Source organism: Aplysia californica, unplaced genomic scaffold (genome assembly GCF_000002075.1).
Source record: "Aplysia californica isolate F4 #8 unplaced genomic scaffold, AplCal3.0 scaffold00141, whole genome shotgun sequence".
Classification (NCBI taxonomy): Eukaryota; Metazoa; Mollusca; class Gastropoda; order Aplysiida; family Aplysiidae; genus Aplysia; species Aplysia californica.
In genome coordinates, this window is record NW_004797411.1 from 753,037 (window position 1) to 765,495 (window position 12,459).

Sequence of the window (12,459 nt, forward strand, 5' to 3'; positions counted from 1 at the left end):
TACCACAATTTTTTTTTCTTCAAATTTTTGTTCTTTGCAAAATCTGGCCAGCTAGTTGTGCGCTATGTTCGAATGGGTAGTGAAAATTTGATCACAGTAAGCAAAAATGTGAACAGTAACAATATCTGAAAATTTAATTACTTCTAATTTTTCAATATTAATATGAAATATAATTATGTGAAGTTCCAAAAGAAAACTTCCGACATTTACTGGCAATGAGGCGCTTGAAAGAATTTCTCATACAAAAGGCAAGAAGGACAAGTGTTGCATGCTTTCTTCGCGTTACCCTTATACAATTTGCATCTCTTTGAATTGGTAGATACACCAAGAAATATACTCTTTAACATGTATTACTATTAGCCTCACACATTTTAATCTCTTTGAAATTTTGACGCATGTCACTCAAGCTTATTGTCCTTCATGAACTGTACTCACTAGGGTTCACCGTTTTCTCGCCATTCACGGGATTTTGATATAATTGACTTTTTGTCAAATACTGTGAAGCCACAAAAAATATAAAAAGTGGCTTCCTTTTATCTATTCACCATGCTTCCGCTGAACGAATCATAATAATATATAGAAATCACATCATTGAAATGCTTCAGGTGGGGACTCCACTTTCGTCAGTCATGAATGCAGCACGGAATCGCATGGCAACGGTAGGATCCCAAATGGACAGACCCAAGCTAGTAGAACGCAGACAGACAAATCGGAGGGTGGATGCATTCATCCTAGTACAGCGCTTGAGAATTTAGCCTCAACCTGCAAACACAGGCCGAGGATTAGTCGAAAAGATTTAGAAATGACAGTCCGATCAGGACTATTATTCTTCGTTTGAAAGAGGGGAACCTTCGAGCTAGGGGCCTAGTTTGTTGAAAAAAACTAACTTCAGCCTCATCACACCCAGCAGTCTTCACCGAGCAGAGCGTCGGTTGTAATGGCCATGTCGTATTTGGAATACAAAATGTTTCCAAAAGAGTCAAAATTCCGAATGGAACTACAAGCAAATAATTTCTGTGGTAGCTGTGTCACGATATGGACTGGGATCAGTGATGTTGGCGAGACCACGCTTATGTCTATTCGTGGGAACATGACAGCTCAAGGCAAAATCAACCAAGTTCTCGAGCCCAATGTACTTTTCTTTCAAATTCAAGCCCTAGGACAAGAATTCATGTATGATACCGCACCTGCTTATCAGACAAATCAATTTCTCCAAACTTACAACATTCCTCTCCTGCACACTGCGTATTTACTAAATCTCAATCCAATTGAGCTCTTACAGGACATACATTTTAGACCGCACCATTCGTGTCAGACCACACATGCCCCGGTCCATTGCTCATTTGCTCAAGCTTTAATTCAAGAGTGGAATATCATCATCCCTAAAAAGACAAAAACCTCTGTTCATCCTATCCATGTGTCGACGAAGTGAAGATATGAACAATGCCACTTTACTGAAAGCTGTCACTTTTCATTTAGACCACTGATAGATATAAGGTCAAAATTGAAGATTAAAAACATTCTTAGCTTTGCATTCCACGTGCTTGCCTTGCTGTAAAATGTAGTCGTATCTGACATTTTCAGACAGATTTGACATGTAGCTATAGTAGAGCGTTTAGTGTTTAGGCCGTTTATCCATTTTGCTGGAATGTTTTGTCCGGGGTTGACCCTAACAGGCAGTGTCAAAAGCCCTTCTACTAATTTATCTAAATTGTGTTGATGAGGGTGTAGAAATACCTAAATGAAAAGACAAAATGGATTACCTTACAATCGTGTTACATTCAACCATCTTCTCTTCACGTTATGGAAACTTATTACTCTTTTTTCTGCTACAATGTTTACACTAACTTCAAGTATGAGCAATACAATTTGTTTTGAAAATAAGAATATTTTAGAGTCCTCTTGTCATGGATGTTTCTTTCAGAGCATAATGGTTGTGGTGTGAAATGGACCATTCCAGCTCTCTTTATATTGCAATAGCTGTGTATGGGCCTGTCAGATGCAGGTTCCAAGCAGAGGTCGAATGGGTACACGCAGTACGGTTTAAGGTTTTCTGACACATTCTGGGATACGGCTTGTGTCATCCCCATTTTCTAGAGCAACGAGGGTCTTGAGCTGCTCCTCCCATCTGGCTGGCATACCTTCTCATTCACAACTGCAATGTCTCTTTTTGCATTTCACTGGAAACGAGCTTTTCACTTTTTCGTACTTTTCCCGGTGGACAACAACAGGATAGAAAAACCAGGTCACCCTAGGCATAATGTTTAGCTCCATTCCCAACCGTAAAATAAGTCTACTTAATGTAAGTGATTAGTGGTCGAAAGTGAGAAACTGAAAGTGAAGCAGCATGGTCGATTCTACGTCTGCTTCTAACAAATAGTCTGGCTTCAAATACAAAATCAACAATAAACAATGGTACACATCGTATTGACCTTCTTTAATGTTCGTAGACTGTGTTGAAATCATAGGTATTTCAGGAAAAACACATTTGTAACTCAACTGTTGAAACTAAAATTGCTCAAGGAAAAAAACAAACGGTTTTGGACACCAAAATTGACTTTTCTGGCTGTTGGTCACTGCCGTGGTGTTCCTTAAGATCTGCATACTATTTACTCCTGGCAGAAGTTGCTCAAAATATTAGAGTAGTGTTTTTTATGTCAAGCGCACTGACATCCAGTTAACCTGTAATTTAAATATTCCCCGGCAAGATGATTGTCTCTATAGAAAGTATGAATGACTTTATCGAATATCTTTAAAAATCTGCTGTCTTTGTTGTTTGGCTTCAAAATGTGTGATTCATTGGTAAAATCTAAGAGTCCCTCTAGAAAAGAGAGCAAGGATTGTTCGTTTTCATAGTGTTAATTGTCTCGAAACGGAAATTGGAAAAAGTGTTTTATTTCGTCCTTGTAACCAGACTTGGTCTGAGTTTCATCTAGGTACAATGGGTAGCTACTTTAAAAATATATTTTAAGACTTTCGTGGGTATTATTCAAGCTTAGGGGTTGGGTTGGCATGTGGGGCAACTGAAGTTGGCAGCTTTGTTATCGTTACAAATATAAAAAGGATAAGGCTGTTTGGCTAGGTCCTTAAGATCGAGCAACAGTAGATAGGCTCTGTCAAGTATATTGAGCATAGTGATATGGTCTGTTTTACGTAATGCCACACTGTAGGTTTGGTGGGGAAAGACGAGGCATAAATACGGGGAGCGAGGCGAAGTGGGCGAAGCAAACGATGTGACGTCGTATGGGATATTTCCATGTCAATGTCAGTTTCCATGTCAATGTCAGGTTCATTTGAAAATGAACAGACCAAGATTGGAGCCATTTCTCCTGATCGACGAGGTAATACCAAAGATAAAAGGAAGAAAGGAGAAAGTGCACTCGATTAATCAAATGCGTCATTAGTTTGGTGAATTTCACCAATTGAAGAGAAGTATAACAAACGACGAAAGCAGACTTGCAGATTAAGTTTGAATGAGTAGTGATTCCTTTTTTTTCAGCTGCATGAAATGATCATGGTTAAACTCACCAGAAGGACTATTAACTCCAGACATTCTATCTCGACAAGATGATCTTGTTCTACAAGCTGATGATAATACTAGCAAGACCACATAAGTGATGAATGATATTGTTTTATATATTATCTTATTGAGATACATTCTAAAACACAATTCGTGACTACTTTTCTCTTGTTTCATCTAGATAGAAGGGGTAACTACTTAAAAGTTTTGATTTTAAGGCTTTCGTGCGTTGATGCCCCAAAAACACTAAAATGTGAAGCAGCATGAAGGATTAATTTTAACAAAGCACATCACGCCCTCTGTTTAAACTCTTTAAATTCAGTCTCAAAATTGATTGATACATTTTTTTCCCATCTACTCTTCCTGCTTCCACATTTTCTTTCAAAACTTACACCACTATAGGTGCTCTTCGTCAGAGATCTCAGAAAGCATTGCTCAAGTACCAACATTCTGAAATTTAAAAAAAAACCCTGTGCCTTTTCTATCAACTGCCGCTGTTGTGTTTAGTAGACAACCACAGCAAAAATGTGCGTAAACACTTTATTCTTTATATGCATTTGGAAAAAGAAATTCACAAAAGGAAACATTTGGGAAGAGAAAACCATCAAAATTTCACAAAAAATCACAGTGAAGAAATCTAGAAAGAAGTAACACTATTTGCTGCAATGAATAGTTGTCCTTTTTTGGATAGCGGAAAGTAAGGTTCTTCTTCTTGAAAGCTGTTGAACATGTGCTGAAACTTGGCATTTCGTCTACTGCATTACACTCTTCACTCTCAGCGAGGCTGAGCCAAATACCCACATATTAGACAAAACCCTCCTAAAGTTTGAAAACTAACAGAAGTATCTTGGAATAATCTTTGACACGCGTCTCACATGGAAACAACACATTCAAAATACAGAAACTAAAACCAGGAAAAAGCTTAGCATCATGAGAAAACTTGCAGGGACTCAGTGGGGAGCAAATGAGGAAACACTTAGACAGGACTATTTGGGAGCAATCAGGCCCCATCTCGAGTACGGATCCAGTGCATGGATGACTGTAGCACAGACTCACAAATACACTCCGCAAAACCAGGCTCTCCGAATAATCACTGGAGCTATGAGGTCAAAGCCTGTAGAAAAGATGGAAAAAACAACATCTATAGTGGCCCTGCAGAGGAGATGGGAGTGCAAGGCCCTCACACAGTACACCAAGGCCACAGCTATGAAGGATCATATAATGCACACATGAACAGCCAGATCAAACACCACAAGACTTAAAAGATTCAACTCCATCAAAGAAAGCAAAAAATTCAAAGATCCCTACTAGACCATTTACCAGCCACAGTGAACGTGCTGCACCGTACTCCAGAGGCACCATCATGGGAAAAGAAAAACACAAACATGATTAAACACACGTCCATTCCTATGTTTACTACAAAAGATGACCACAGGGACCTGAGCATGAAATCCCTCTCCCTGTCCATGCTTGAAGAAAGATATCCCCGAGAAGCATGGATAAGGGTCTGTGTGGACGGATCTGCCACTGATGCTGTGAAAAGAGGAGGAGCCGGAGTGTACGAGGTCTGTCTCAGAATAAAGTTTCCCTCCTCAATAAAATCAAAAGTACTCAACCAACAACCACTAAAGCTTGCGACGTCATGACACCATGTCTTAGAAATCTCAAAGCCAAATTGCAAGTGCATTGTTGAAGGGTTCATAGAGCTGTGACGTGTCAAGTGTGGTGTACTACTGCACTTTGTCCAAGGCAAATCCGAGGAAAATGGCTTAGCGAAACATTGGTGCAACCTTCTCATTTTACGATGTCTGAGTTGGGATCAAATTTTCAATTCTTCTCGGCAAGTCTGCAGTTGAAACTCATGGTGATCTATACAAACTAATAGGGAATAAATAATACCACATCAAATTCAAACAGTGAGGAAATGGATTAGGGAAGTTGAATGTGGGAGATCTGACATGAAAGATGAAGCGCACACAGAAAGCACGGGGAGAGAAAGGTGATGCACATTGTTGTTGTTTTCGACATGAATGGCATCATACTGAGCTGGCTAGTCACACCTGGCGTAGCTGTCAATGGTGACTTCTACAGGTTCGTCCTTAAAGACAAGCTGAGACCTGCAATCCGGAAAAAAATCAGCTTTGCTTGAAGAAGGCGTCATTCTGCATCTTGATAACACGCCTGTTCACAAGTCCAGAGTTGTGAACGAGCTTCTCGAGGGCTACTTGTAGGAATTATTGGAACACCCGACCTATTCGCGTGATCTTGCCCCATGCAACTTCCACCTTTTCCCCAAGGAGAAATAAATGCTGCAAGGTCGGAGATTTGAGGACGAGGGCCAGATTCAAGAGGCTTGAGAAAAGCGCTCGGGACCTTGGACAAACGATCACAGACCACTGTCTTTGACCGCTGGGTACATCAAATGGAGAAATGTCTTGAACTTGATGGTTTCTACATTGAATAGGTATTTGAATAAGCTTTCAGTTGATACCAAATACAAGGTGATTTATAATTATATGTGAGGACAGCATGACAGGGAAACTTTATTCTGAGACACACCTTGTATGTAGAGTACCCAAATGGACGACGACAAGCAGAGGCAGTCCCAACTGGGCGACATTGCACAAACTATAGGTCAGAGACGGAGGCTCTAACACATGCAGCAAGCATCATCAAGAATGTGGTTGACCCTCAAAGCAAAGTAGTATTTCTAACTGACGCCATGTCAGTACTGCAGGCAATACCTGCCGGCAAACTACCAAGGCTACGAGAAGTAATTGAGGACATCCCATGTCTGAGGATCATGCTTCTGTGGATTCCATCACACTGTGGTGTCTTAATAAATGAGTAGGCTGACAGGATGGCCAGGAGCACAGAAAGAGCAACCAGACATTAGCGTTAACTACACAGAAAAAAATATATAAATACCCTATTTAAAGCACCACAGACAACAGATAGCTACCATGAACTGTCTCGCCAAGAACAGGTGATTATCTTCCGACTAAGAACCCAACACACAAGACTGAGACAACATATGTACAGATGTTTTAAACTAACACAATCACCAAAATGCCAGTGTGGAGAGGCGGACCAAACTGTTGAACACATCTTTCAACACTGCAAGACACACTGGGCCCTGAGACAGGAAACGTGGCCAACCCCACTGACACTAAAAGAGAAGCTATACGGGCCGACTGATGAACTGAGCAGGACGGCCCAATTTACGACAGATACCAGACTTCAAGTGTGATGCGATCGAGAAGAAGAAGAAGTCTACTGTATTGTGCATGAACATTCAGTAATTCTGTCGTATTCCTGCGGTACTTTAAAACTTGAAGATTTACATAAAACATTGTGACTCAACAGCGGAGAACCTCTAAAAATGAACAGTAATAAGGTTGGAGCTTCCTCAACAGTCAAATTCCGTGGAGCACCCTTTCCCTTAAAATTTTCAGTTTGAATACAATTTAGCCAACGACAAGAGAATTATTATCTTCTATCTTCATCCTTTTTTAATCACACTGCTATGTTGTTCATCTTAATGCGAGGTGCCCATTGGGAGATCGGGTTGGTTTGCTAGCCAGATTGAGGACGCAAAGCGGCTATCGTGACACAAGCCCATTGCGCCCCACTCGTCGCCTCAAGCGATCATTCCGACCCAAACCGACCCGACCCGATCCCACCGGCAATGAGCATCCGGTATAAGACTGCCATGCCCATAATAGGAGAATGTTTCTTCCACAAAGGGATTGTGGCGTCGGTGGCCTAGTAATTAGGCTCTCGGACTCGCAACCGTAAGGTCGTGGGTTCGAATCCCGTCAAGGGTCCGACGTTGTGTCCTTGGGAAAGGCACTTTACACGAATTTTCCTCACTTCACCCAGGTGGTAATGGGTACCCGGCTATAGACAGCGAAAGATCTTGTCAGTTTGTTAGTGTTTGAGCGCTTAATCGGCTGTTCGTACTGTATGCTTCCCGGGAAGCTGAGAATGTTTCGGAGTGTTCTATGGTCTGCAGGGGTAATAATATAATGTAAAGCGCATAGAGCCTGCTGCTAAGCGGGAATATGCGCTATACAAATGCTATCTATTATTACTATTATTATTTATGCATATGGCACAGGAGCAATTTACATTTTTCACTAACAGGGAATATGTCCTTGCATTTTCTTGTATGACACAGAAACCAGTTTTGAAAGACGGGTCTCCATGTAAAATCATCATCAAAATCAGCATCAACATCATCATCATCATGAACAACAACAACAACAACAACAACAACAACAACAACAAATGTCTGCAATTCGACATCTCTGGGGACTCGTGGGTGCATTAACATCGAACTCTGAAGGCAAGGGTAAACATTAAAACGAAACGTGTCTACTTCAACTAATGTGTATAAAAAGCGTATAAAAGTCCAACAATGATGCAGCGAGAAAGAACAAGCAAGACATAAGCAATTTGTTGAAAACCCTGGATAAAACTTGCAATATTGGATTAACTATTTTCATTTTATAGCACATAAATGTGTTAGTAACGGAGAGAAAAATCGGTCAGGAAAAGAAGTTGAGGAAACGGATTTATATATTTTTTATATACCATAACGGAAAAGGAAAAAAAAAATGACCTACTCAGGTCATATTCATAGTCCTGAAAATGTTTTAATCTAGGTGGATTAGAACAGTGCCTAATCAAGACAAATACAGCTTTCAAAGTTGCTTTTATCAAGATTTACAAGTAGCGCACTCACCACAACCACCATCACTACCACCACCAAAAGCAACAACAACAACAACAACAACAACAACAACAACAACAACAACAACAACACCCACATGGCATATTAAATCGTTATAATGATTTAGGGTCACAATTGCTCCAAGTTTAAAGTGAGAATGCGACATCATGAAAGTATCACATCAATAGTAGTAATAAAACATTCAGTTGTACAACATAAAACCTATATATTAGATGTTGACAACTACTGATTCCCAGGAACTGATAACACTGACAGTAATCAAGGACCAGCTAGAGATCGTTATGAAAAGGGTAAATGTTATGCAAAGAGGTTTTGGTGCCTAATTCAACGCACTAAAGCTACTTTCACTCTTGGATCGAGACACCTGTTCAATGTTTTCCCCTCAGTTCTATTGTCCATGCCAGGTTACAAGGACTGGTTGACATTTCTAATACACTCACAGGGGCAAAGATCTGCCAAATTCCCACGTAGAATTTAGCTTTTGTGAGCGATCCATCCCATTGAATCTGTGTTTTATGCTTTTTTGAGTACCCATGAATACATCCGAAGACAGCAACGTCTTTACAAAGATTTGTAAGAGGTTTACGGCGCTCACAACATTTTAAGTTTACATAATATCAAAATAACAGTAAATTAATTATTTTCTCTCTAATGGCCTTTACAACGAAAATTTTGTTGGGATCAACAATCGAGAACAGACCATTCAATTTTGTACATTCAAAATACTTTCTTCTGGTCTCCCCAAAGTCTGGACATTTTGTTTGGATGTGTTTAATGTATGGTGTTTAATGTGTCGCATCCGACATAGAACGATTTTTCATCTCCCTGCAGGAAGGTATGTATGCAATCAAGTAAAGGTCACTTCGTCTCTTCTGGGGAGGCCCGGGGCTTTCGTGGACCCAGTTTGGGCAGTTGTGGAGTTTATTGAATTGTTAATTAGTTTCTTTCAATGTGTCTCCCACAGACTGGAGGTGTAGGGTTTTTTTTACATTCGTATTATTATTATTATTATTATTATTATTATGATAATGATGATGATGATGATGATGATGATGATGATGATGATGATGAAGATGATGATCATATTATATTATTATTGTTATTATTATTATGACGATGGTGATTATGAATATTATTATGTACAGCAGATTGTAAAACGGTTAAGACCGGGAAGTATTTCCAAAATATTTAATAACAAGTTCAACATTTCACCATCAACGGGCTTCATCAGGAACGTATAAAATATAAATGACTAGGTCTACACCAGCTGTGAAAATCAAAGTGCGTACATTCATGTCACAACGCTAAAAGTTGCGGTGAACACTAATCGGAAAGGTCAGAGAAAGAGGAACACTAAGGCCAGACGCGTTAGAGAGAGAGAGAGAGAGAGAGAGAGAGAGAGAGAGAGAGAGAGAGAGAGAGAGAGAGAGAGATAGAGAGAGGGAGAGAGAGAGAGAGAGAGAGGGAGAGAGAGAGAGAGAGAGAGAGAGAGAGAGAGAGAGAGAGAGAGAGAGAGAGAGAGAGAGAGAGAGAGAGAGAGAGAGAGAGGGGGGGATCATGTACATGGAGGTAAGGAATATACGATGTATTATGACCATTATTATGATTATTATCATTATTATCATTATTGTTTTTGTTATTGTTTTGTTATTATTATTGTTATTGTTGTTGATATTGTTATTGTTATTGTTGCTGTTGCTTTTGCCATTGCTGTTGTTGTTGTTGCTGTTGTTGTTGTTGCTGTTGTTGTTGTTAATAATTTTGCAATAGTATACCCAGGCTTCATTAGCTTTCTTGCGTTATACTTTTATTATTTAGACTGATTTATGCATGTCTTTGCATCTGAGTGTTTCCTCTCTGACATTAGATTAAAGATTTCCTATATGATTTCCTTTGTCTTTGGGCTGCCTCCAGAATGTAAATTTTAGTGTGTGTGTGTGTGTGGGGTCAATTTATGGTATCTGGACCTTTTACGTATTATAATACTCCAATCTCTTGTAAATCTAAAAAGTGTTTACTCTTTGTGCTACAATTATCATCTTTCAGATTTTTTGTTCTTAAGCTTTTATTTTGCCTGTTATATAACAAAATGTCGTTTTTTCTCAAAACTTCAATTTTTGATATTTTTTCTCATCTACTTTTTTATTTTATTTTTGATTCCAATGACATTTTCAGAGCTTGTTCAGCACACCATAACTTAACTTTATACAGGTGGAAATAAAATCGATCAATTCATGAGTTACATGGATGATTGTGCAATTGAATTCAGAGGCATGAAGTTATCCATCTCTGACTTTTTTCCTATTCAAGATATCCAAGATCCCAACTGTAAGAAATTGTGTATTGGGTATATCTATGAATGTACCAAATTTGGTTGGTAAATAAAAAATAATTTTTCTCTTTATTAAAGCTGTTTATTTTTAATATGGTGGCCGTTACCATGGAAACCGTAGCCTTAAACAAAGCATTTTTTAGAGATGTTTCACTATTGTACATCCATGCCATAAGGCTTTATCCGAAAGGTCATAGTTACTAAGATAAGTTTATAAACCAGCCCCCTTCCCCTTTTTAACGTATGGTTTAGACTATACTTTTGTAGGACATCTTCTGTCCACCTCGACTCTGATATTCCCAAACAGGCTTAGTTTTATCAGATTACTGTATCTAAATTTCCTGGGTCGTATTGTCCTCACATTCTTTAATTAATTGCTACCATCGAACTCCAGCCTTTTCGAAGAAATTCGGTTGCTATCGACATCCTCCTCAGTAATAGCACTAGTTTCAGAGTCCACTTAAATCTACGAGGGCTGATCCACAAACAGGAATAAACCGGAAAAAAGTCTAAGTAAGGCGTGCTTGGTTTACCTCTACCTCTGCCTCTTTTGCCTTCATAATAATATTTTAGAGAACAAGAAGTGCTTAGAAAACTGTCATCTAAGAGTTTTCTCTATTCAGTTAGAGCGTGATTTTGACAAAATTAACAACGGCTATGACAAGGACAAAGCAAGACGGACATATAACAGCAAGAGAAGGAAAGTGCAAAGAAAAAAATAATTATGGGTGTAGCAGTGGTTGCCTACAACAGCCCTTATTTAACTGCCAACTGTCACTGCTCATGCAACCGTTGCATGCCATGGTCTGTTGTCGTATTGCAAAAGCCATTTTAATAGCAACTGAAAGATCAATGCTCTTGTCATGGGGGGAAAGAACTCAAGGGCAACTATGATAAATTAATGCCGTCAGAAAAATGAAGCAGCCTTCTTTGTTGGAAACCATGGATTTATTGGAAAGGTTAACGAAAAAGGAAATTGATAAAGAGAACCACTTTCATAAAAGCATGAGCTAAATCACCAAATATGTATGCACATTGTCATAGTGGTATTTTTGTTGCAGTTGTGAAAGACAAAACTAGGAAACGAGTTTTTAAATTGATACACCCCTAAAGGCATCTCAATTCAAAGCAGACTACACGTTTAAGAGTATTGGAAAAACATATTTGAAGATACTTACAGCCAAAAATTTGAAAACGGTCTCCAACTACATCATCGGCGCGGACCACAGACCTGTGATAATTACTCTCATAACCAGCAATGTAAAGCAAACAAAGAAGAACAGTGGGAAATCACGACCAAAGTAAAAAAAAATGGAAGAACAAGACATCAAAAAAGGCAATCAAGGATGACATTACTAAGGAGTACAATGGGCGGTCACCTGAGATCAAAGACTTGGAAAAGAATGACAAACATTTTTTTAAAACCCGTCAGAAATACTTTCAAAAACAGCTGTGACACCAAACGAATGGAAAAGTGCAGTCACGGCTGGAATATACTGGTTTAGACCGTCTGTTTTATACCGTATAATGACATACCATTTATGGGCTTTGAGAATTCGTGACAACAACTGTTTTTAAAAACATTTCTTTTATCAAACGGGATTCAGGTGACCATCCCGTGTTTCTTGATCCCATTTTCCTTCATGGGAATTCTGATTCTGAAACATTCTTTCTTTTTTTGTTCATCACTTGGCTGGCGTTCTTCGTCAGAAACCATCAACGCCAACTCTAGGCAGTGACGAGGAGGCAACCATGGTCCGAGCTATGGAAAAAGTGTTCCAACAGACTGATAGGTTCTCCTGCATCAGGCACTTGCAAAAACAACGTTTTCGTTTTCCTGACTAACTAGGT